Here is a 25,922-nt window from a genome sequence, read left to right as displayed (position 1 = left end):
GACCGATGTTTCTGGAATACATGCTAGTCGGTATACTGTTCGAAGTGATTAATTACATTCGAGCTGAAAAAATGTTTTAAGACTGTACAGTACAAGGACGTCAGTGATATAGTAGGATAGTTTTGTAGATCACTTCTGCTTCCATTCTCGTAGACTGTTGTGATCTGCACGCTCTTCCAATCACTGGGCACACAGTTTTTTGTTCGCATACCTACGGTAAAATTAAAGCTGTCATCAACTTAAGAAAGTTGATTGTACAATGCAGTGATTTATATTAGGCATTGTCCTGTTGGATGTTCAAAAATGGCTCTGAGCACTATGGGACTTAACTGCTGTGGTCATCAGTCCCCTAGAACTTAGAACTACTTAAACCTAACTAACCTAAGGACATCACACACATCCATGCCCGAGGCAGGATTCGAACCTGCGACCGTAGCAGTCGCGCGGTTTCAGACTGTAGCGCCTAGAACCGCTCGGCCACTACGGCCGGCTCCAACCTTTGGTTTTTCACATTAAGAGCCATGGTCAGAGCTGTAAATTGTGGTAAGCAACAGATAAAAATTCTGGGACTGACAGCGATCGAACACGACACCTTTGGATCCGATGTCTAGCACTTGGGTTTCTTTGGTTAGAAAGGATACTAATTCCTTATTGAATGTGACAGGGATTCCATCGGGCCCTGACGCCCTTTCTAACGCTACGTGTTACTATAGGTATGATCGCAAAAGAATGCCTTCGCGTATTGTCCAAACTGTTGACGTGAGGTGAGGCCTCGAATCGCTTATGGACAGGCTGCGCAGACGGCGAGGCACGTCGCAGTACGCGACCAGACAGAGAGGAAGTGCCGTGCACGCCACGCCGGTGCACAGGACGGGAGAGGAGCGGAGGCAGGCGTTCCCAGCTCCAGCTGTGGCCGGCTTGCCCTTAACGGCGGCGTGAAGGACGCGCTCACCTTGACCGAGCTAGGCTCGCGGCGCGGCAGAGCGCGGTCAGCGATCGCAGCGCCGCCACGGCCACGCGGCGGACACCACACCGTGGCTGGCAGCCCTCTCGCTTTTCGCGCGCTACACTGCACCTCCTGACCCGTTTTCGCTTTTGGCAATCTCTCTCGTTTATTTTATGACTCGTGAAATACAACACCAAAGTTCCCGCGAAAAGTAGTTTAATTCTGTACAATACACTTCCGCTGTGCGTAACACAGAACTTCGCTGTAAAGTATTTTGGTATTGAATTACTGTGCAGTTTCCAAATACAGCTGTATAGGACGGTAACGAAAACTGATTGTGTGGATTTTTGGCCTGTAAAAAGCTAAAATACGTATAACAAAAATAGACCGTTATCAGGAAGAGTCCGTTAAATAAATAACCATGCTGTTTTCAGTACAGCACTTCGCAGATTTTTTAGTACCACCAGTTAAATGTCATACGGGTCGTTCTCCGGTGGAACAGAACGCAAATCCATGCCCGGCCATTCTGATCTATATCGCCACTTAATTTATAACGTGAAATGGTTCAAATGGCTCTGAGCACTATGGGACTTAACATCTGAGGTCATCAGTCCCCTAGAACTTAGAACTACTTAAACCTAACTAACCTACGGACATCACACACATCCATGCCCGAAGCAGGATTCGAACATGCGACCGTAGCGGTCGCGCGGTTCCAGACTGAAGCGCCTAGAACCGCTCGGCCACTTCGACCGGCTATAACGTGAATGTTACGTGTTTAAAGACGTAGTACTTACATTAATACACGTTCGTTACGTTGCGCCGGCGGATCTGATACGCTGCACTGCCGATACCACGCGGGTCAGGAATCAGCCACCAGAGACCCAGCATCTGCCGTGAATCAGCTACGCAATCATGTTTAAATCAAATTCGCAGTCTTCAAGAAAAAATGCCTTGCATTGGTCCAAGCAGACTGTGTGACGGTCTGTTAGGTATCTTGCCAAGTATGTCGTTACTGGGCCTGCCTTTCGTTCAGACATAGTGGCGTGATTGTATGTAGGGGTAATAATAGGATTTCTCGTGTTTTGTGGCCGATTTCAGTTTTAGGTTGTATTAACAATTCAGTAAAGGGAAGTTCATCAAGTACTGTGGTGTTTTAAAGTTGTATCAATGTAGAGTTTATACGTCGTTAACAGCTAGCATCTAAATATGGAATGTTAGATTACGAAATTGATGATATTATTAAGGGTACCGGTATTTGACTGTTGTAGGGAACAACGAAAGAATGAAAAAAGTGCATAATCCCAATAACCGTAGGCGCTTCAGCCTGGAGCCGCGCGACCGCTACGGTCGCAGGTTCGAATCTTGCCTCGGGAATGGATGTGTGTGATGTCCTTAGGTTAGTTAGGTTTAAGTAGTTCGCTTCTAGGGGACTGATGACCCCAGATGTTAAGTCCCATAGTGCTCAGGGCCATTTGAACCCAATAACCGTAGGTCGGGAAACCAATGATTCCCCGATACGACGTGTTACGACTGAATACATGATCACCTTATAACACAGCCCCCGAGGATCGAAAATGGATATATTCACTTGAGGACAAACACATTAGAAGTGCTCCATATCTGTTCACGTGAAGACATGCCTCAGAGCGTCCTCATCGACGCCTGTCCACTTTAAAAAAATCACAGGCGTGTTTCGAAGGCGTTGACCGCTAACCACAAAGTGTCCCCAGAGTTCATCGACTCTATTAACAGCGCTGGAATACATTAAAGCTTTTCACTATATCCACACAAAATAAAAAATCAAATTGGTTGAAGCCGGTCATTTTTGAGGCCGTGGTATTGACGACCCATGACCGATGCAGCTGATGTCGAAACTTTATCAGTACTGAGGCACCGGAAATAATGAGAGGACCTTATCACTTCGTAATTTACGCCTCAATTGCGCTGTGTCAAAATGAACGTAGCCGTAAACATTAACAGCGTTGCAACGTTGGCACGATCGCACTTGTCCACATGTCGTAACAGGAAAACTATTGGTTTTTGGACCTATATTTGTTAGGATTAGTTATTTGTTTCACTGTTCTTCACTCGCCTTTTTCGTTTGTACTTGTAATAGTCAAATTAAACGGTTCAGCTGAAATAGAAAAGTTCTCTTTCCACGAAACAATATACGTTTGGGGCTCAATCATTGCGTCTTTGCGTCTGTTCCTGATGGAGAAGTTGATATTGCGATGCACGTTGTACATGATTTCTCTGAATCACTACTGGCAGACGTTGAGATAGTTTCTGATATAAAATCGTAATTTTTTCTTTGCATATCGTTCTCTAACTGGAAAAAGATGGATTACGGACCGTTGGCAATGAGGATGTTAGAGCCGGATTAGAAAGAAAGCGGAGAGTAGGAAAGCAGCCGTGTACTTTTCGAAGTAATTATCCCGTATTTGCTTTACGCGATGTAGACAGACAACTTAAAACCTAAATCTGTATGATAATACGACTAGAACCTCGACCCATACGTATGCGAGAACACTGTCTTACCACGCTTTGTCTTCCCTCCCTACCTGAGTAAATAGACCTAATCGAATTACCTCGCTAACTATGAGATGTTAAAGTTCACACGTCCTTTCTTCCCTAACAATATGGGAGAGATCACGCTGAGTGATCTAATCTCCGTCTTGTAAGTCCTAACGTGTTTTTACGCACAGTACTTACTCTTCCTTACCTGCAAGCAATCTTTATGCCGCATTCTATTAGAAAACTTTTTATAGTCGAGATTTTTTTATTGCCCATTTGCTAGACCTATGTTTTTAATTAAATAATCTGTTATCGCTGTAAGTAAGAAAAGAAAGACTTTCATCAACCCGAAGATTGATTTGAACATCACAGTGCTGTACTAGACATGTTCTTAATCGAGGTGATCAGCCGCTGTCCTCATTCCATTGAACTGAGGTACTCAGCGAATTATACGGGACCTACAGCTTGTTGTAGATTGGGCATTTTTCAGATTAAAAAGCATTTCCGTAGGTGAGAAAAGTGGTGTCAGATGACAATCACATGACTGAACGGGCATCGATCAGCATATTTTTGTATTCATAATTTGACACTTTATCTTTCAGCTACCGAGACAGTATTATTTATGTAACTGACCGTAACAGATTAGGGTTGTAATGCCGCCTATTTTATCAGAACAGAAGCTACACATATAAAATTTATTCAGTAATATAGTTTTATCAAGCTTCTCTTCTGGTATGGCACTTATAATTCAGTTGGGTATGGGTAATAAATACAAAAACAATATTATGACAATAGTTGCCACTACAAAGTGGGTAAACCGAGCGAGATGGTGTAGCGTTACGTCACTGGAAACGTCACTGTACTCGCACTGCAGAGGGCGATAATACAGACCTCTGTCCGGCCTTCCCTATTCAGGTTGTCCGAGATTTCTCTAAATCGCTCAAGTAGAATGTCACTATGGTTTCCTTGGAAAGGCACCTCCAATATCCTACCCGTTCCGAGCCTGGTTCGTTTCCAGTGATCTCGCCATCGACAGGAATTTCAACCCTAATCTTTATTCCTGTACATATCAGCAACAAGAAGAAACAGGAGTAACGGCAGAGCAGACGTGGAATGTGGTAGTATCTGTGTTTATCTGTATGTACCCAAGTTATTGTACATAGGAGGGACAGATGGTACCGAGAAGACAAATGTCGCAAGTTTATCGCATTCGAGCATTGCCATTAGATTCTGACGGCGAGGGCCATGTTGTGAAATCTACTGTAAAGTAACAAGTGGAGAATTGGATGTATTGGGTAATGCACGGCTTGATTAATCTTGCTGAAATGTTTGATAGGCTGTGCAGCTAGTTCTAAAAGTGAATGAATGCAGTCAGTGTAGATCACGTAAATACAGTTTTACCGAGTGCTTTCTGGTGTGCTGTAAGCCGTTCGCTTGTGGTCGAGAGGAATGACGGTGGGACTTGACATTATAATTACACGTCACGTGACTGGACAACAAGAAACGCTGGACCATCGTGGGACCGGTTTCATCGCGTGTTCAGCAGGCGTCATCTGATCCGTTCTGATGCTTTATTTACGTGTCGAAGAAGAAAAATCGGGCCCTACGCATTTATTGGCTAATTACTGTCATGATAAACTGTTCTCCAAGAACTGGCCACACGCCATGCTCTAAGAGGACTTCGATAACAGTGTAAGTGTGACTGTTAGTAACCATGAGTCAGTTTTTTGCTTTTAATGTATTTTTTTACGTTTTTGAATAATCGGATCAGATATTTTGGTGCTGTGTTCTCTTCTTCTTCTCTTTTTTTTTCCGCAAGCTTTGGTGTGTCTTCCGTCTTGCAACTAGTTTCATTCTGTCCTCGAGCACAGGTAGTAAGTTTTGAATATTCTAGCCACCCTACGAAGTTTTGGTCCGACCTATGTCTTCTATGCCAGTGCCACATATCCGCTCGACCCAGCGTGCATCAGTCTTTCCAATTGCTTGAACTCTGTGCACTCTCCGTCTCTCTCACACGATCGAGTTACCTTTTACTACTCGAATCATTTACCAACTCACCGAATTTCTCCCTTTCCCCATCGATATTGAAAATATCCTATGCATCCCACAAACTTCACTCCTACATCCGTATCCCGACAATTAGTGCAGTACAGTGAAATTGTTCACGAGTTTTTTTGTTTTAAAAACCAACAAACCTTTTTTCCATCTTAAGTATGCAGCCGTTCTTATAAATAATTATAAAATACATTTTTATATTTTATTATTTTAATACACTGTCCGGTAAAAGAGTACACTTTGTAATGTATATGCAACCAATTCTGCAGGAGCAGCAGCAGCTAAATGTAACTTGCATAAATGTGACGTATGTCCAACCAATATGTGTAACGTATATGCAGCCAATATTGCCTATGTTCGTCTGTGAAAATGGACTCGATAAGCAACTTGAGCTATCAGTAAACGGAATCTAACCTTCATAATAAAGTGTGTGTGTTGTGAAAAACTCAAAACTAACATTTCAGTAAGCTGTCTGACTGCGTTTTTGAACAAGAATTTTCAAGTGATACAGAATCTGACTTGTGCAACGGAATTTACTGGACTGGAGTACATGACATGTTGTGGTCTGTCAGTGTGTCTGTTTTGGCCCTAAGTTTTGCACTCACCTCTTTAGATGACTGCCTTTTTCCATGTGGTTTACAGCAATGCGCAGCAGCATGCAGCAGCAGCAGCAGAGGCTAAAGCTTATTATTACTAAGAATGAATTTAATAAAAAGGAGATGCTTGGGTCCTGTTAACTACTAAATAATTTTTGAGAAGGGATTTCTTGAATTAAGTCTATTTAAAACTTAAGAATAATCGTGAACAAGTATTAATAACGTCAGTGACAAATGACATAAGTGTCAGTAGTGGTTGAGTGCCAGATTAACAAATTATTTCAATTTCAAAATTGCATTAACATTCAGTAACCACAGCATATTATTTAGATGTGGAGAATAATTATTACTGCTTGGAGGATAAGGAGGCTTCTTTCACTGACAAGCAAAACATGGGATTATTGCAAACTCGGACTAACAATCACGAGCCTAACCCTGCAATTGCCGTTACGCTATGCTTGCGAATTTTACCTTGAATTCCATCTTCAGGCATAGTTAAGTCATTTACATCTCTCCTGGCTATATAAATGAAATTAGCCTTGAGTGTGGTAAGATCTGCCGTCACCGACGTGAGGCCAGCGTGACACGTCTTCTGTCTCCACGCTCTCGACCGATACTACCACTCCCGCTCTCACAGACAGACCTCGTCTCACAACGATGCTTAGAATCGCGCTCCCATGTTTCGCCCTCAAATTATTACTATCGGTATCTGAGTGCTTACACAATCCAAAGAATAGCGTTAAATTTTATATATTGTTTTATGTAATGGAATGTTCTGACACACTCCTTACAACTTACACACCATCGTCGGATATAAAAATCATTTGAGGTGCAAATCTCTGTCGCAGAGTACGTTTGTGGTGTTAGTGTATATTACTGCTACCAGGCCTGGTAAGATATAAAAGGGGGCGAGAAAAGTGAGAGATGGTGAGGGACCATTGTGAAGGACAAGGAGTCGCTACGTTCCCATTATCAGCATCTGGCATAGCTGAAAAGGGGCATGGCAGTGGCCGAAGTTGGACTGCATGGGAAGAACGTGAGGGCAGGCATACCCGTCGTCACAGCTCCAGTAGGACCACATCTGACCAACACTAGGGAGGATCGTCGCGTTGTACAAGCAGCACATCGTAACTCTTTCGCATCTATGCTCGCCATGCAAGGATTTCCTGAAACATTCTGCGTCATCCCGCGCCACTGGTCGGAGACTACCTGCAGCCGGACTTGGGAATTACCGCCCCATGCATTGACTGCCGTCGACAACACAAATGGTTGTGTTTGAAGCGGTGGCGTGTCCGGCAGGCATGGACTGTTGATGCATGGCGTTGCATTATGTTCAGTGATGGACTGCGACACTCTACTACTCCGGATGACCATTTTCTACGAGTGCGGCGGCGGTATGGGAAGATACCACCTTTCTTCCATTGTTTTGGAGAGGCGCACAGCCATTGCTCCTAGCTTCGTGATGTAGGAAGCCATCGAATACGACATCAGCTCATATGTGGTACTGATTGATGGGACTCTGAGGCCACAGCGGAAAGCACGGATATCCCGTGTTCTCACACGAAGTGTCGTGATAACTTTTCTCCACAGAGCAATGCTAATCCACACATGAAAAGTGTCTGTATGAGCTGTCCATGTGATGCCGAATTAATCTTGTGGTCAGCAAGATCCCCGATAGGTTCGTGATAGAACAAGTGTGAGGCTAACTCGGACGCCAATTCTGTCCCAATGCCAGTATCCAGGATATCAAGGATCAGCTGCAACGGTTGTGCGCCAGTTTACCTCACGAGAGGGGAGAGGGTACAACGCTTTTATGACTCACTTCTCACCATATCAGTGACTACACTTTCAACACATGAAGGTTCATTTAGTGTCCCCCCCCCCCAATCTTTCCTTCTGGGTGCTTAACTTTTTTTAACTGTACTGGTAGGTTTTTATAAACGCTCTTGGTTTAACAGCGACAGTGCACCACTGTCTTCCGACTGGGAGAGGAAACGAAGTAACAGTTCAGAAAAATATCCTAGTCTTTGTCCAACCCTAGTAGTTTTCGTCTCCTCCGTTCTTGCAGTAGTTAACATTTCCTGGATGCCATAGCAGATACCGAACTAATCTTTCCGTAAGGTTCTTCCATAGATGTTATTCCTCGTACTTCTTCATTTTACCGTATCTCTCCAATTAATTTTTAACCTACGGCGGTAGCACCACAGTTCAAATGCCTGCAGTATCGTCTGTTTCGGATTAACTATTGCCCATGTTTCACTTCCATGCAGTGCTGTGCTCCAGACGTAGGTTTTCAGAAACTTCGTCCTCAAATTCATATCAATATTTTTGCACCAAACGGTACATTTATTGACGAGAGCTTCCATTACCTGCGCCAATTGATTTCTGACACCTTTCTTGTTTCGACCACCTAATGTAATCTTGCTTCACTTCTTCTACTACTGCACCTTCTTTCTACTACTATGCACACTACTGAAGCTTGTGGTTTATGTTTAAGCCATATTCTGTGGTAAATACAGTGTTGATTCTTCTCTGAAAGCTACTGCGTTTGTTAAAATACACAGTCAGCTCAATAAGTTCCGGGACTGAATTTCTGCACGAGATAACAGTGGCACTATTACTTTCAGCACACGGAAGTAGTAAACTGAAGTGTCCTGTACTAACAGTAGTGTTCCTATGCACCAGTATTTGGCCGAAAGAAAGAGTCCTTGAACGCTCTCCAAATTCGTCTGATTTGGCTCACGAAGATATCATGCTCTTACTCAAACTCAAATGTGGATCCGCTCGGATAGCCGCGCATATTAGCACGCATCTTTCGTGTTTCGGGAAGGCGCGCCGACGCCGGATCGGTGAGTCGGCTGGCTTGGATGCGGTTTTTAGGCGTTTTCCCACATGCGACCAGGTGAATACCAGGCTGGTACCCAGTCTCGCCGCAGTTACACAGTTCGATAAAACTTCGAAAAGTTCTTACACTTTCACATAGAATAACTCTAATAATACTAGACGCAGGCAGATTGGATACAAAAATTCCACTCCCGGTGGGGAAGCGAGGGGATAGGGACGGACTGACAGAACAGATATCGGCCACCGGCTAACACTGCCAAATCCAGATTAACATACCGAACGCGTGAAGATACGGGATAAAGCCAGGAAAAAGAACAAAAGAGCCAAACTCAACTCTGCTCTGAAGACGGGATCATTAGCAGTATGTTTAATCTTTTTAGTGCGATGTGACAGCGTTCCGGGCAGCATTGAAGTCGACGCTTTAACCAGGGGATTCCAGAGCCAGTGTTCTTTAAGACACTACACTGTTAAGATTCGGATTTGGCTCGTCCCACAAGACAGCGCGCACCTCGCTGAGCCTTACGAACAGCAATGTGTGCCAAGGTAAGGCATATATGTTGAACTCTCTGTCCTACCGTTTAACCCATTGCACGGAATCCGCTGCTTTTCATCTTCTGGCAAATTTATTTTGACTTCGTGACCGGATGCGCATCCAGTCGCCATAGACGCCAGTTGACCTAAGGAAAGGAGTTGTTGGTTGGTTAATCTGGGGGAGGGGACCAAACAGCGAGGTCATCGGTCCCATCGGGTTAGGGAAGGATGGGGAAGGAAGCCGGCCTTGCCCTTTGGTTCAAATGGTTCAAATGGCTCTGAGCACTATGGGACTTGACATCTATGGTCATCAATCCCCTAGAACTTAGAACTACTTAAACCTAACTAACCTAAGGACAGCACACAACACCCAGCCATCACGAGGCAGAGAAAATCCCTGACCCCACCGGGAATCGAACCCGGGAACCTGGGCGTGGGAAGCGAGAACGCTACCGCACGACCACGAGATGCGGCCTTGCCCTTTCAAAGGAACTATCCCGACATTTGCCTGAAGCGATTTAGGGAAATCACGGAAAACCTAAATCAGGATGGTCGGACACGGATTTGAACCGTCGTCCTCCCGAATGCGAGTCCAGTGTAAGGAAGGGAGACCGTGCGCATCCTCTGTGAATACTGTAAACTATTCTGTTTGTTACCGAATTCTATTTGTCCAGAATTCTTTCCGAGGCAGCCCAGCAGTTGCCTAAACTACCGTGGCAAACCATTTGAAAACTATTCTGAAGTTGGTTGGTGTACCAGACCGGTAGTCGTTACGACGCTGCGTGAATCCGGTTCGAGTTTGGTTCACCACGCTGGCCTGCTTGCCAGTGTGCTGCCCCTTAAGTTATTCAAGGTGCAGTGTCGCCTGAAGATTAAAATACGTGCATCATGATTGATATCAGACCAAGAGATCCTTACAAGCAGACAGCTTGATTGAATTTTCTCATTTTGATAACACCAAAGTAGCGATCTCCTTTATTTGCTAAAAAGACACGCCAAGTTGTCATACGGATAAAAATTAGCACAATATACTACATAGAGCAGTTCATAAAGAATGTTGGGAGTAGAAGGTGTGTGAATACATGAACTCAAGCCAGCAAGAGATGGAGGGCAAAGTACTCCAGACAGACAGACAAAATTCGCGCGCTCGCACACACACACACACACACACACACACACACACACACACACACAGAGAGAGAGAGAGAGAGAGAGAGAGAGAGAGAGAGAGAGAGAGAAGTATTAGCTCAAAACACTTCCTTTTATTTGTATTTATTTGGCCCATAGCAACCCAGCTATTTAAATTACATTTGTAAATTTCACCTCTGCATACGCTTTCTGAGTTGATAGAGCGTAAAACTTAATTAGAAAAAAACATTCACATGTCTCATTGTAATGGACTACGATAGCAAATCTGATTCACCGCTGTGGTTGCAGCTGTTTCTGCAGCAGCCACAGACATTATAGAAAACGCATCGTCGCACGAGGCTTCTTCTAACCCAAGAACTGACAGATAGCTGAAGTTATTATTTACGAAAGTATTACGGTGAGTCATTGCACCATGCCCTGTAGGACGGACACGGAACAGTACAACTTCCCATCTGTACACACAGGCCAGTCCACAATTTCGCATTCCATCTAATATAATGCCTTGCTATACGTCACCAAGCGATCTGTCGTAATTGCTACATCCCAGGCATCCACTTCCAAATGCAATGGCTGGTGGCGAAGAGCAAGAAAATGAAGCGGATAGTTGGCTAAACAAATGCCAAACACACTTCCCTCAACTTTGAGATACTCTCTCCTGAAAACAGCGAGTTTGTGTAAACGGCGCCATTAATTTCAGGGGACGCGCCGCCGCTGCGAAACGAGATGGGAGCGGTTCCCGCAGTCCGGTCCTTAATTATTCAAAGGGCTGGCGCCGTGGCGCAATCTGCGACGGCCGCCGTTAAACGGGATTTGCCAGATTGCGCAGAAGTGTAGCGCCGCGCCAGATCGAGTGCGGGGGCGGCTTCCGCGGCACCAGAGCCTGCCGCACGCAAAAGACGTGAGACCCTACCTCGCCTCTCAAACCTGCTGGAAGTGCCAAGCCATTTACTTTTCACTTGAAAATTGTAGTGAACGGAGGTTTCCTTTCAGACGGGAAGTTCAATATGTTCCTGGACAAACTCCAGTCAAAATACTAAATAATCTTAAAATATTTATTATTAGGTTTCCGACATACTTCGACATGTAGGTCCCAGGCTGCGCTAGTCACTTCATAGTGTGTGGAGGGGCACTTTGTGTACCACTATCACTTGCTGTCAAAGCTTAATTTACAAAATTTTAGGTGCGGAACGAATCTCTTCAATCATACAGCTCCCTTCACCCAGCCGTAAAAATCGCAGGTTGCAATTTCTGAAAACTTGTGTTGAACTGTAAAGGCAGAAAACACTTTTTTTTACAAAATACCTTTCTGAAATCACGTTTTTTATAAACAACATGTGCTACCGTCTGTCCCCGTAGCAGTGTCACTTTTATCCGTAGTCTGGTAGATAAATATCGGTACAAGTCAGAAACTTTCCTGATTATGAAGTCGTGTTTCCATCTGCTGCCAGTTGCATTGTAGCTGCTCGGTGAACGCGAGTGAAGTATTCCTTAATAAAGTATTTGCGATTAATGACGTTGAAGATATTCCTGGCCCTCGCGATCGCGTACGATTCCGATTTCCCCAAGAGTTAGGAGAAACAAAACACGATGTGACATGAGACACCGAGTTAGGTGTTTAGTAAAAGCTTTAAATGCCATTTATCTTCTACTCATGAGTTGTATTGCAACTGGATTGATTGAAGTTTATACTGATTACCAAAAACAAACAACACATTTGAAAAAGAAAGTTCCTGTAACTCGTCATCACGAATCTTTAATTCCTTGAGCTGTTTGCACCAAAGCAGCTGATCGTTGCGTGGCGCCTGAGTTGGTAGCAATGCAATAAAAAGAGGAAAACTTTCCCACTTTCTCCCCTCCTCACCACGTGGCTGCCATGATCTTACTCCTCTCCTGCCCCTCATGTGACACTGGTATAGGCCAGATTGTACGTGATATTCTTCCGTCAGATTTTGTCATAACTAAAATAATTAATAACATAAAGCATTATGTTTTTAAATATTTTAGTTATGACAAATCTTTCATAATATATCAACTGGAGACATAGAGTCTGAAAATAATCTGTGTACCTACATGCTTAGTTTGACGCTGATACTACATCAGAATATTTTATGATCTGAAGATGGCAGTAGCCAAAACCGATAATAGTGAAGTGTAAAACTTCGTGTGATCAAGACGGACGTGTAAAATAAAGTAGTATAATCCTTGCTCATCCTTACTTTTTATCTTCTGTACCTACAGATTAACTTTTGCTGTGCTTTTGCCCTGTAATTAATTGACTGTCATTCGAGTCTGAAATACGTATTTTAATTGACTGAAACTTAAGTTCATACAGGCAAGGATCAAAGATCTTGGTTGTGCGGAAACCATACAGGTTTAAACCCACCGACGGCTGTCACTCGTTTGTTAGTTTATATGTTGTCGACCCTTTTGTGCTTTCTTTAAGTCAGATATTTATGCAATAATTCGGTTTGGCATATTTTTAGTTTGCGGGAAATTTAAGATTTCCTCTGTTAAGTATTATCCAGGGGATATCGGACATCATAGCTACTCATGAATCGCTATAGAATTATAACCTGGAACTTGATATGATTACTTACACGCCGTCGGAATATATCCTTTTCTGGAAATAGAGCGCGAGGGCACATACAGCAACAAAATGGCTTTGAGCACTATGGGACTTAACTGCTGAGCTCATCAGTCCCCTAGAACTCAGAACTACTTAAACCTAACTAACCTAAGGACATCACACACATCCATGCCCGAGGCAGGATTCGAACCTGCGACCGTAGCGGTCGCGCGGTTCCAGACTGTAGGGCCTAGAACCGCTCGGCCACTTAGGCCGGCCATACAGCAACACTTCACACTTTTTCAAACAGTTGTTTAAATGCCAAAGATTTTTCATCTGCTAAGATTATAATACGTTATGTTTTTGTGTAAACATATTTACATCATGGCTCATGAACGATACTGAATCACATGTTGAATAAGTACTGAATAATGATACTGTACAGCTTACGCTGTAAGGTAAATGGCCTTATATAAACAAAATTTGAATGAGCATAGTGTATGTATTACCTTAGCAGATGAAGCATCTTTGAAATGGAAACAACTGTATGGGAACGAGTAAACTGGTATTTTTATGTTTGTTCGTGTGATGTATGAAGCGGATAAGTATTTAGTACCACAACGTGTTAGTAAATATATCTTTGCTCACCACACGGCAGCCTCTTCATAATTTATGAGGCAAAAGACGGCCAGCGAATTTGACGCCAGCATCGTAGTCGGAAGCGGCGAGACCTCGGCTGCTGCGTGCTTCTGCGTGTATCAGCTTTGCGTTCGTGAGGTGGCGGCATCTTCTCCGTACACGCACCGCCATTTGATATTCAAATTGAACGCTAATAGATTTTTTCCGAGGGAAATAGTCCACCAGACGGGGGAGGGCCAATTTGTATGCAAATTGTCGGAGAACGCTCGCAACGAGGAGTCTACAAGAAACTCCTTTTTGTAGGGCGTGTAATTAGGGATTATGCCATTGTTTTCCTCCGCCTCCGTAAATAGACGCTTGTTCATCCCGTTCCGTCCGACGCAGTTGTAGCAGTTGCGAGAGCGACTTTAGTTCGCCAGTAACTTAGAATGGCTTCCCCACTTGTTGATCAGGTTGAGCTGCATTCTAACCATTTTCAAAAAAATGGTTCAAATGGCTCTGAGCACTATGGGACTCAACTGCTGAGGTCATTAGTCCCCTAGAACTTAGAACTACTTAAACCTAACTAACCTAAGGACATCACAAACATCCATGCCCGAGGCAGGATTCGAACCTGCGACCGTAGTGGTCTTGCGGTTCCAGACTGCAGCGCCTTTAACCGCACGTCTAACCATTTTCAGCAGGCCTCAGACTTGAGATATAATTAGTGACAGTTCTTAACGAGGCGAAATTGCTGGATGCAAACGTTATTTCGGGAGTACATCAAGTGAGTGTTATAGGGCCATTGTGTGTAGGGAAGCCGCAAATGCAGAAAATTGTGTTGAAACGCAGGGAGTCTGCAGTTGACCACAGCTCGGTCCAGGGGCTGGCTGATGACCTACGACATAAATAAGGGTAACGTTTGCACTTAAATAGGAGAAAAGACTCGTTATTGTTCTGTTACACAACTGGCGATACATCACTGGAAAGCGTTACCACTGTAAAATAAAATGAATGAGCGGAAGTCACGGGAAGGGTTGTCTCATTTCATCATGTGCCGCGGCGCTATAACGCAATAGTCAGCCAGGCTGCAGTTAGACGTGGAAGATGTAATAATCGTTTACCTTTTGCCTCGTAAGAAACGCAAAGCCACATTATCCAGGTTCACTTTATAATAATTATAAAAACTATTTTTCGACTGTTTCGCTTGCTTTTTGCGGTGCGGATTATAGGTTCACGTACATGGATGTTGGAACATTCGGAAAACGATGTTACGCATCAATTTTTAGCAATCAACTTAGCGTGGAAACTCGGTAAAAAGTTAATAACAGTTTACCAATACTGGAGGGGAACTCCATATCAAACAATGAATACCGTTGCCGTACGCCATTGTCTGAGACAAGGCACGTGTTATAACTGAAAATTTAATGCTGTTTGTTTTGTTTTAGGACACAAAAACAGCTGGGGTCATACGCACCCAAGTCAAAACTGTAGAACACGAAGCCAGAGAGGAGTTAAAAAACGACTACACGACAATCCCAATCGACGTAAGAAAAGACAGCTAAAAACAGGGACGTGCAGAAAGGGCTATAAAATACATGATAGAGAAACGAAGGTCCAGAACTAAAAATTAAATGGCCTTCGCCTAATTGCTACGACGGATAAAAAGTAAAACGCGGTCGTTTGCTGAAACGGCCGATAACTCAGACGGCAAACCCAAGCGGGAACGTAAAGGGTTAAAAAATAGGCATTCCGTGAGGAAATGGCGGACAGTTAAAACTTGGGCGCAATATGCCCAAGAGGGAGGGGGGGGGGGGGAGGCGCCACTTAGCAAATGGCGATGGCTAAAAATGCAGTGCCCTATACGCAACCAAAATGACCTCCTCCCATCGGGAGCCGAGAGGAGGTCGTCCAAGCCGCTGGGAGAGGCTTAATAATTTGGAGTTTATTCCCACGAAGAGGGGACCAATGGCGATGCCAAAGTGACACCATCGCCGACAGACGGCAACACAGAAATCATCGGAGGTAATACAGGAACTGGTGGGCGGAGGTACGAGGACTGCAGTCTTGGCAGCAGCGTCAGCAGCCTCGTTTCCTGGCAGGCAGACGTGACCAGGAACCCACATAAACAACACAGTGGCTCCATCAACAGGGAGCAAGTGACAAGTTTTCCTGAAGCCATTGCACTAAGGGATGGGCGGTGTACAGCGCACAGAGACTTTGAAGATCGCTGAGGGAGTCTGAGCAGAGGACACAACTGAAAAGCCTGTGTCGCCGGATGTACTCCGTGGCGTGATACAGGGCGAAGAGCTCGGCTGTAAATACTGAGCAGTGTGCCGGAAGCTGATACCGAAGACCATCGGCGCCAGTGACGAAGGCACACCCGACACCACGATCAGTCCGAGAGCCATCAGTGTACACTAAAGTACTATCGCGAACTTCCATGCGGAGGTCGTGAAACTGAAGGCGATAGGGCGAGGCTGGAGTACTGTCCTTAGGGAGCGAATGAAAGCCAAGGTGAACACGGGTCGCTATATGAAGCCAAGATGATGAAGGGTTCACACCCACAGGGAAAGTTGCAGGTAGTGTGAAGTTAAGCCGCCGGAGCAGATGCCGAAAGCGGACTCCACGAGGTAACACAGAAGAGGGACGCGCCCCATAGTGGCGATCAAAGGAGTCATTGAATAAGGAGGCATAGGATGGGTGGCTACGCATGGCAGACAAACGGCATGCATACCTGGGTTGGGGTTGTTTTGGGAGAAGAGACCAAACAGCGAGGTCATCGGTCTCATCGGATTAGGGAAGGACGGGGAAGGAAGTCGGCCGTGCCCTTTCAAAGGAACCATCCCGGCATTTGCCTGAAGCGATTTAGGGAAATCACGGAAAACCTAAATCAGGATGGCCGGACGCGGGTTTGAACCGTCGTCCTCCCTAAAGCTAACCACTGCGCCACCTCGCTCATGCATACCTGCTGAGGGCGGTAGGACAGTGGTAGTTCAGCATCTTCGGCACAGACTCTCAACCGGGCGCCAGTGGTCCAACAGATGCCACGATGGTGGATAGTTTTATGACGGCGTAAGAGGGACGGACGTGCAGACGCATAAACAAAGCACACATGGTCGAGTTTCGAACGGACAAGGGACGGGTACAAACGGAGGAGTGTGGTTTGGTCTGCACCCCAAGAAGTACCGTGGAGGCCACGTAGGACTTTGAGGGACCGTGTACAGCGGGTTGCCAGGTAAGACACATGGGAGGACCAAGAGAGTTTCCTGTCGAGCGTCTCAGGAATTTCGTAGTTTCAAAGAACGAAAGAGGAACAGGCCCAAGATATAACGATGATGGGAGAAGACAATTGCGCCGCCAGAAATTCATACAAACGGTTTTGTCAGTGGAAAAACGAAAACCATTTTCGGTGCTCCATGAGTAAAGTCGATCGAGACATCGCTGAAGACGCCGCTCAGTGAGACAGGTCCGTGGAGAACTGCATTAGATGGCAAAATCGTCAACGAAAAGGGAGCCAGAGATGTTCCAGCGGAAGACAGGCCATTATAAGGTTAATAGCGATAGCAAAGATGACGACGCTCAGGACTGAACCCGACGCACACCGTTTTCCTGGATAAAGATGTCCGACAAGACAGAACCAACACGCACCTTGAAAAATTAGTCTTTTAAAAAATTCCTGAAGGAAACGGGGCAGGCGACTACGGAAACACCAAGTTTAGAGAGTACGGAGGATACCAGTTCTCCAGCAGGTGTCGTAGGCCTTCTCCAAATCGAAAAACACAGCCACAGTCTGGGATTTCCGCAGAAAACCATTCGTGACATGGGTTGACAAAGTAACGAGATGGTCAACTGCAGAACGGCGCGCTCGAAATCCGCACTGTGCCGTGGTTATAAAATTGCGAGACTCGAGCCAACATACCAGCCGGGCATGGACGGTACGTTCCATAACCTTGCAAATACAGCTAGTGAGAGAGATGGGGTGGTAGCCAGAAGGAATGTGTATGTCCTTCCCGGGCTTAGGCATGGGTATGATGGTGGCTTCACGCCAGCGTCCGGGAGACGTGCCCTCTGCCCAGATGCGGTTGTACGTGTTAAGCAGAAAGTGCTTGCCCGAAAGAGAAAGGTGCTGCAACAACTGAATGTGGATGGTCAGCGTCCGGCCCTGGGACGGACGATCGGGATGAACTGAGAGCATGATCGAGCTCCCTCATAGTAAAGGCGGCATTGTAGCATTCACGATTCTGAGAAGGGTATCGCCCGAACCTCCTCTGCCCTTGTCCGATGGAGAAAAACAGGGTGATAGTGGGAAGTGCTCGAAATTTCCTCAAAATGTCGGCCTAAGATGTTGGAGAGAGCAGCAGTAGGGTCCACAGTGACATCGTCTGCTACTGTTAGGCCGGAAATTAGGGAATGGATCTTGGTCCCAGAGAGCCGTATGAGGTTGGCCCACACGACAGAGGAAGGGGTGGAACTGTTAAAAGCACTAGTGAATGAGAAATCCAGCTAGCTTTTTTGCTATCCCGTAGATAGCATCTGTTTATAATTAATGCAGTTTGCCATCGAGTGCGGGGACGGTTTCCGCGGCATCAGAGCCTGCCGCACGCAAAAGGTGTGAGACCCTACCTCGCCTCTGAAACCTGCTGGAAGCGCCAAGCCCTTAACTATTCACTTGAAAATTATAGTGAACGGAGATTTCCTTTGAGACAGGAAGTTCAATAAGTTCCTGGAAGAACTCCAGTCAAAATATTGGGAGTAGAAGGTGTGTAGATATGAACACATTAACTCAAGCCAGATTACATTTGTAAATTTCACCTCCGCATACGCTTTCTGAGTCGATAGAACGTAAAACTTAATTTAAAACATGTCTCACTGTAATGGACTACGATAGCAAATCTGATTCACCGCTGCGGTTGCAGCTGTTTCTGTAGCAGCCACTGACATAGAAAACGCATCGTCGCACGGGTCGTTATGTTCCGGACTGGCTGAATCCGACGTGTTCTAATGGCTGCCGCAGCCAGGCAATCCTAGCTGCCTAGTGCGCAGCCTTCAGTGAACCGTCATTGTTTTATTGGCTAGCGCAGCCAGGCTGCCTTTTGCGTTGCAGCAGTCAGACGCCCGATTGTCGCGGTGTTGCGCATGGCACGAATGTAAACATTATATATGTCGCAGCACGTCGCGATTTAACCAGCATTGAACCTAGGTTGACAGTCGTTGCACGGTTCTTAGCACATCGGAGATTAGACAAGAATTGGGGTTACGGAGTTCAACAATTCTGGGTTGAAAATTGGGTATCGCTTAGATTCTTTATTTCCACACGCGTAAACCATCACACAGAAGCATAGGCGCGATCGACGGTGTTCTGTGAGTCAGAGTGCCGCCAATTCGAATGTAATGTGTCGTGAACACTTTTCTGTCAGTAATGTTCGAGATCAGTACACAGTGTAGACTTTTTCAGGCGAGCGACTTCGTATGCTTCCCATGACCTTTGGCTACTGAGTGTATGTGGGAGTAACCAACCGGAAAGACTAAAAGTGAAACGTCGGCATAAATCTTATAGCAACAGCAGATTCCAAACGGAAATTCGATGAAACAAGCCGGAAACGTAATTTGCCCTCGAAAAGGTTACTTACAAAACTCTCGTTCGACCTGTTTTAGGGTTCCGCACCTCAATCGGCAAAAATGGAACCCTCATAATGATCACTTTGTTGTCCATCTGCCCTGTCTATCTGTGTGCCCGGCTGTTAACAAATCTTTTTCTGAGGAACGGTTGGAGTATCCAGTTGAATTTTGTTTCAGGTACAGTGGTCTACGGTCGCTTGACGATGTAAAAAATTAAGCTTCTCAGTCTGTGCAGTCAAAACATACGGCCATTTATTATAGATATTTTGGTATTCGAAAACTCACTCATCAAAACCCACAGGGTACTTCCCATTTACCACCAACAACCATAAAATTTGGCAAGTAGAAGTAAAGGAAAAGTCCGAAAATTAATATGTAATTATATCACTTTTTTACCATTTATTTTCTTTGTGCTTGTCTGTCGTTCGTCTGTCTGTTCGCCCGTCCGTCCGTCTAGACCCCTTTTTCTCAGCAAAGAGTAGAGGTAGAAAGTTTAAATTTATGTCTGGTGGTGTAAATAAATTAATCTTCTAAATTAATGCAAAGATATGGCATACATGTATTACATAGTTTGGTACTCGCAGTCACGCCCAGCAAAGCGTGTAATTGAACAATCTACACGTACGTGTCGGGCACGACAAGAAACTGAGGAGGTCGCGGGGTCGATTCTTGATAGGACCAGGGATTTTTCTGTCCTCGTTTAACCTAGCCTTCACCGCTGAATGATGTAGGGAGCCGCCAGAATAAGAGCGTTTTTCGGATTCCACGTTTGACTGCAGACCCTCTTGCCAAGTTGCCGAAGTGGCGTACAATAGAAAGACTTGCGCTAGGCTATTGAGGCACTCAGAATTGTTATTATTATCGGTGTACGTAATTAAGTTTGTACTGAACCCTCAGAGCTCGTGTACTACTTGCTCTTGTCCGTCGTCCTTAGTGGATTTAAAATTGGAAATCAAGAAGATGCACTGAAGAGCGGCACTTTTCGTTACGTGTTCCTTTACAAATCATTCAGCAAACTTAAGTGGCAGAAGCTACAAGGGAGACGTTGTGCGCCTTCGCGAGGTTTACGGTTTAAATTCTGAGAATGTACGTACCCATGAGGATCAGGTACCCTCCGCCGTGCGTCGATGTTGGCTTGCGGAGTATAGGTGGAGATAAGTCGGTACTAGGACAGAAGAACCTTTTTGCCCGTTGTAAGTGAACAGTGTAGCCCTTGTGCACGGCATATATGCATGCCAGTTAGTTATCTTGGACGAAATCCTTACGACAGCCCAATTATCGTCTACAGGAAACCTCGGGAAGTTTTGCACTATGACAGTAATTTGCCCAGTAATGTAAGGATGCGAATTACGAATCGGAAACTCTGTTCCTTAACGTGCAGTGAAATCGGCTCTTGAACAAACTGAGCAACTGTAGTACGCGGAATTATCGGAGTTCTTAAGTGACAGTGAGCGATAATTTTGTACTGCTATTATGATGTATTTCATGCATTTGTTCAACACTTTTCTTTTGAATAGAATAAAAGATCTTTTCCGACAGTATTAAGGGAACGTTCACCAAATTTTCGTCGTTGCTGTAAGGAAACCTGATTCAGTACGTAAAAATTCAAATAGTGTAGTAGGCTAAGTGAAAGTGTTGTTTACGTATTCACGGAGCAACCCTCTTAAGAGACAACATTCCGGTTTACGTGTCATGTGTGTGTGTGTGTGTGTGTGTGTGTGTGTGTGTGTGTGTGTGTGTGTGTGTGTGTGTGTGTTCTTAAGGGACCAAACCGCGGAGGTCATCGGTCCCTAGGCTTACAAACTACTTAAACTAACCTATGCTAAGAACAACACACACACCCATGCCCGTGGAAGGGGCCGCGCAGTCAGTGACATGGCGGTTCGAACCACGCGGCCACTCCGCGCGGCACGTGTCGTGGATGGGGAGCTAACGATTAATATTTCTCCGTTAATCTATAGAAACCGGCCTAAGTGCCAGATTTAAAAAAAAAAAAAAAGTGGATGTGTGATGTCTGCAATTTCTGTGCCACATATTGCTGTACCGCGTACGAATGAAAGATAATAACTTTAAGAACCACAGCAACGAGCTTCTTTTTGTATAGCTTTGTTTTACGCCTTAGAGGCGTTTCGGGCTTTCATCCACCCTCAACTGGCACAACACATCTATATTTTTCGTAGTATAACGTTTTTATTTAGTGCATTTTCAATGCTGTCAGTAGGACAAAAGGCAGTTGCAGCACTCAAAATAGCAGGCTTTAAAAACGAGAAACTGACGGAAATATAAGTGTAGTACGCTGACGGCTGAAAACTCGAAACACGTCTTGGGAAAAGAATAAAGCTATACAAAGAAGTGATTGCTGTATTTATTTAAGTAATTCAGTCTTCAGCCAGGGAGCGCAGTCACAATTAATATGGATACACTAATGTTGAACTTAATAACTTTGCATAGCTGAACTTTGTGATTGTAGCAGTAAGCATTACGATGTGTTTTTACACTAGTAAAGGAACAAATTTTGATATTTTAACTGTGTTTTTTTTTTTTTACGTTATGAGTAAATATGCTTCTACATCTGCGGTTTGTTGTTACGAACGCAAATACAGAGGATAGTGAGACGGGAGTCTTGAGTTACGGAGCCGGTGGTGGTTGTGTGGGGCATTGTGCCACGGAGCACGCTGTTGCTGGGTGCGCTACAGGTTGCCGCCAGCAGACCCCGAGCTGGTTGCCACGGCAACGCGCCGGCGCGCAGTTATCGGAGATCGCGTGGGCGAGCGCAGGAGGCCCGGCCGGTTGTCATGGTGATGATCTGCCAGTCTCAGCGACTCAAAATAGACCGCCAGTCGAGCCCCAAACACCTGGTCCGCTCCGGGGCGACCCCACCGGACGCTCGATAAGCGCGGCCTCCATTCCAGGTGCTCACAGGGAGGTCAAGTTCAAGCCAGTACGTTGCTTCACTTGCATTCGAGGCTGCCAAATTCGAACAGCGCTAAATTCAAATAAAGTATTTTCGCTTTATTAGTTAAGTGCGTATTCTTATTCGTTGCAGTTCATTTTGTGGAAAAGCCGAGTCTTGTGTCTGTATGAGGTAACGTGATATATAATTACTATAATGAGAGTACTAGCTCATATGAATGTCAGAAAACATTGTCACTTAAGCTTTTAGCGACTACTGCACATCGACGATGCATACAGTCGCGAATGGGTTCCATTGAATTCGTCAGGAGTTGAGGTGTCGATGAGCAGCCTGATTTGTAACTTGTTTGCTGGGAATAATGAACACTACATTTGCAGTTAATTCTCATTCACTACTGCTGGTAAATAATATAGAAATATTTTGTTCAATTTCAGCTTCATCTACTGTTTTCCTATAGTTTTGATAATTTTAACCGTGGGCTTCCTCATATTCTTTGCTACGTTAACATGTAATTTCATCTATATAGAGGTTACGGCAGTACAAGTGGATAATATGGACTTTTTCCGGAACTGCTCGCGAATCACCGAAGTTTAAATGAAGTGCGTTTTCAGTTAATGGATCTGAAAACATCACATTAAATGGGCTAGTAAGTGTTACGACTACGGTTCCAAACTCGGGTCCCAACGGTTTCACAAAATCAGTCTAAATCAATGCCATGGTGATAATATGAGGCAGATTAAACCAGTTTCATTTTTTTATACATCGCGTTACTATGTGATCTGCCTTCTTGTCAAAAGCAGCAGTATAGATTTCTCCAGTGGAGTTACTAGTCCGCAAAAGCAAGCATCGCATACTTAATAAGTCATAACTTTACTGCATCATCTACATTATCCAACATCAGCGCAAATCACGTTGCGCATAGTATGGCTATGCAAAACGGAAAAAATTATTAACGAGTTCAGAAAAAAAGTTCTCTCAACAGGATAGACAAAATTACATAGAATTTTATAAAAGAAGAGAGGTGTTATATATATGATCAAAAGTATCCGGTCACCTGGCTGAAAATGACTTACAAGTTCGTGGCGCCTTTCCTCGGTAATGCTGGAATTCAATATGGTGTTGGCCCACCCTTAGCCTTGGTGACAGCTTCCACTCTCGCAGGCACACGTTAAATCAGGCGCTGGAATATTTGTTGGGGAATGGCAGCCCATTCTTCACGTAGTGGTGCACTAAGGAGAGGTATCGATGTCGATCGATGAGGCCTGGCACGCAGTTGGCGTTCCAAAACATCCCAAAGCGGTTCTACAGGATTTAGGTCAGGACTATGTGCAGGCCAGTCCATTACAGCGATGTTATTGTCGTGTAACCACTCCGCCTCAGGCTGTGCGTTATGAACAGGTGCTCGAGCGTGTTGAAAGATGCAGTCGCCATCCCCGAATTGCTCTTCACCAGTGGGAAGCAAGAAGGTGCTTACAACATCAATGTAGGCCTGTGCTGTGATAGTGCCACACAAAACAACAGGGGGTGCAAGCCCCCTCGTCCGTAGCTCGTGGTCGTGCGGTAGCGTTCTCGCTTCCCGCGCCCGGGTTCCCGGGTTCGATTCCCGGCGGGGTCAGGGATTTTCTCTGCCTCGTGATGACTGGGTGTTGTGTGATGTCCTTAGGTTAGTTAGGTTTAAGTAGTTCTAAGTTCTAGGGGACTGATGACCATAGATGTTAAGTCCCATAGTGCTCAGAGCCATTTTGCAAGCCTCCTCCAAGAAAAACACGACCACACCATAACACCACCGCCTCCGAATTTTACTGTTGGCACCACACACACTGGCAGACGACGTTCACCGGGCATTCGCCATACCGACCCACACCCTGCCATCGGATCGCCACATTGTATAACGTGATTTTTCACTCCGCACAACGTTTTTACACTGTTCAATCATCCAATGTTACGCTCCTTACACCAAGCGAGGCGTCGTTTGGCATTTACCAACGTGATGTGTGGCTTATGAGCAGCCGCTCGACCATGAAATCCAAGTTTTCTCACCTTCTGCCTAATTGTCATAGTACTTGCAGTGGATCCTGATGCAGTTTGGAATTCCTGTGTGATGGTCTGGGTAGATGTCTGCCTATTACAGATTACGACCCTCTTCAACTGTCGGCGGTCTCTGTCAGTCAACAGACGAGATCTTCCTGTACGCTTTTGTGCTGTACGTGTCACTTCACGTTTCCACTTCACTATCACATCGGAAACAGTGGACCTAGGGATCCTTAGGAGTATGGAAATGTCGCGTACAGACGTATGGCGCAAGTGACACCCAATCACCTGACCACGTTCGTAGTCCGTGAATTCCGCGGAGCACCTCATTCTGCTCTCTCATGATGTCTAATGACTACTGAGATCGCTGCTATGGAGTACCTGGCAGTAGGTGGCAGCATAATGCACCTAATATGAAAAACGTATGTTTTTGAGGTGTCCGGATACTTTTGATTAGCTGACTCGGAGAAACTTGTTGTTTCACAGCCTCCAACCAGCAAATTACTCCGTGTGCAAATGTGTCGTAACTTTTGGCTTCAGCCTAAGTATGTGTCAGTCCGTTACAATCAATACAAACCCCTGCTGTCTGTATCTGTATATCGTACAAAACTACTACTACTAGATCATGCTATCTAATACTATAGGAGTAAGATACAACTATCTAAGAAATTACTCAAGTTTGATCCGAAAAGTAGCTGCGAACATACACACCATAGGGCCCCGTTGAAGCCCCCAGAAGCTCACCGCAGTTCTAGAGGGTCTTAAATATGCTGATAGCTTAGATGAAGCTGCAGTCATTATTCTGTAGGACTCGCGATCGGCATCCCTTCTCAAATGGAATAAATTCTTCAATAATACAAACAATTACTCGGCATTCCAGATCATAGACTGTATTGCAGCACTATAGGTTGCAGCAATACAGCGTCGTAACAAGAAAATTAGCATGCTGTGGGTGATGGGACGCCATGGTATCGGAGGCAATCAAGTTGTCGACGCTCTTGCTAAGAGTTCCATCCACTACGGGAGAAAGGCGTAGGAATATGTTCCTTACACAGACCTGCTCCAAGACGTGCGGCAGCAGATAAGGTCTTTGTGGAACAATAAGTGGCGTCTGGAGTGTCAAAAAGAGGTAGGTATTATGCAGCTACACTACCACATATCCCTTCACAACCGTGTGGTACTCCCTTGGTGCCCGCCACAGAAAGTTACCATGTCCTGCCTCCGCAGTAACGATGGACGGTTCCGTCTGCACCTCTATCCGATACAACTGATTGATGCGCCCTTATGTGACTGCGGCTCGAAGGAGGACATCTACTACTTCGATTTCGCCTGCGACACCGCGCGACATCCGAATTGCTGCTATGCTTGCTGCTTAGTGACAACTTGCTACCAGTATTAAGTCACTACTTCGAACGCATGATGTATCATTGCATAAGCTTGTATATTACTTTTTGACAGGTGAACGCTTCATGATTCAACTGTTCTGCATAAACCAATGTAAATATTCTATGGAACAGTGATATGACTTTTTTA

General features: G+C 45.1%; 1 protein-coding gene across 1 annotated transcript in view; it reads left to right on the top strand.

Moving 5' to 3' along the window:
• LOC126246219 (headcase protein-like) overlaps window positions 1-25,922 on the top strand; it is a 758,320-nt gene that overhangs the window by 565,505 nt on the left and 166,893 nt on the right. The gene's annotated exons all lie outside the window — the stretch shown is intronic.

This window comes from Schistocerca nitens, chromosome 1 (genome assembly GCF_023898315.1).
Source record: "Schistocerca nitens isolate TAMUIC-IGC-003100 chromosome 1, iqSchNite1.1, whole genome shotgun sequence".
Classification (NCBI taxonomy): domain Eukaryota; kingdom Metazoa; phylum Arthropoda; class Insecta; order Orthoptera; family Acrididae; genus Schistocerca; species Schistocerca nitens.
This window is presented reverse-complemented; position numbering and strand designations above follow the sequence as displayed.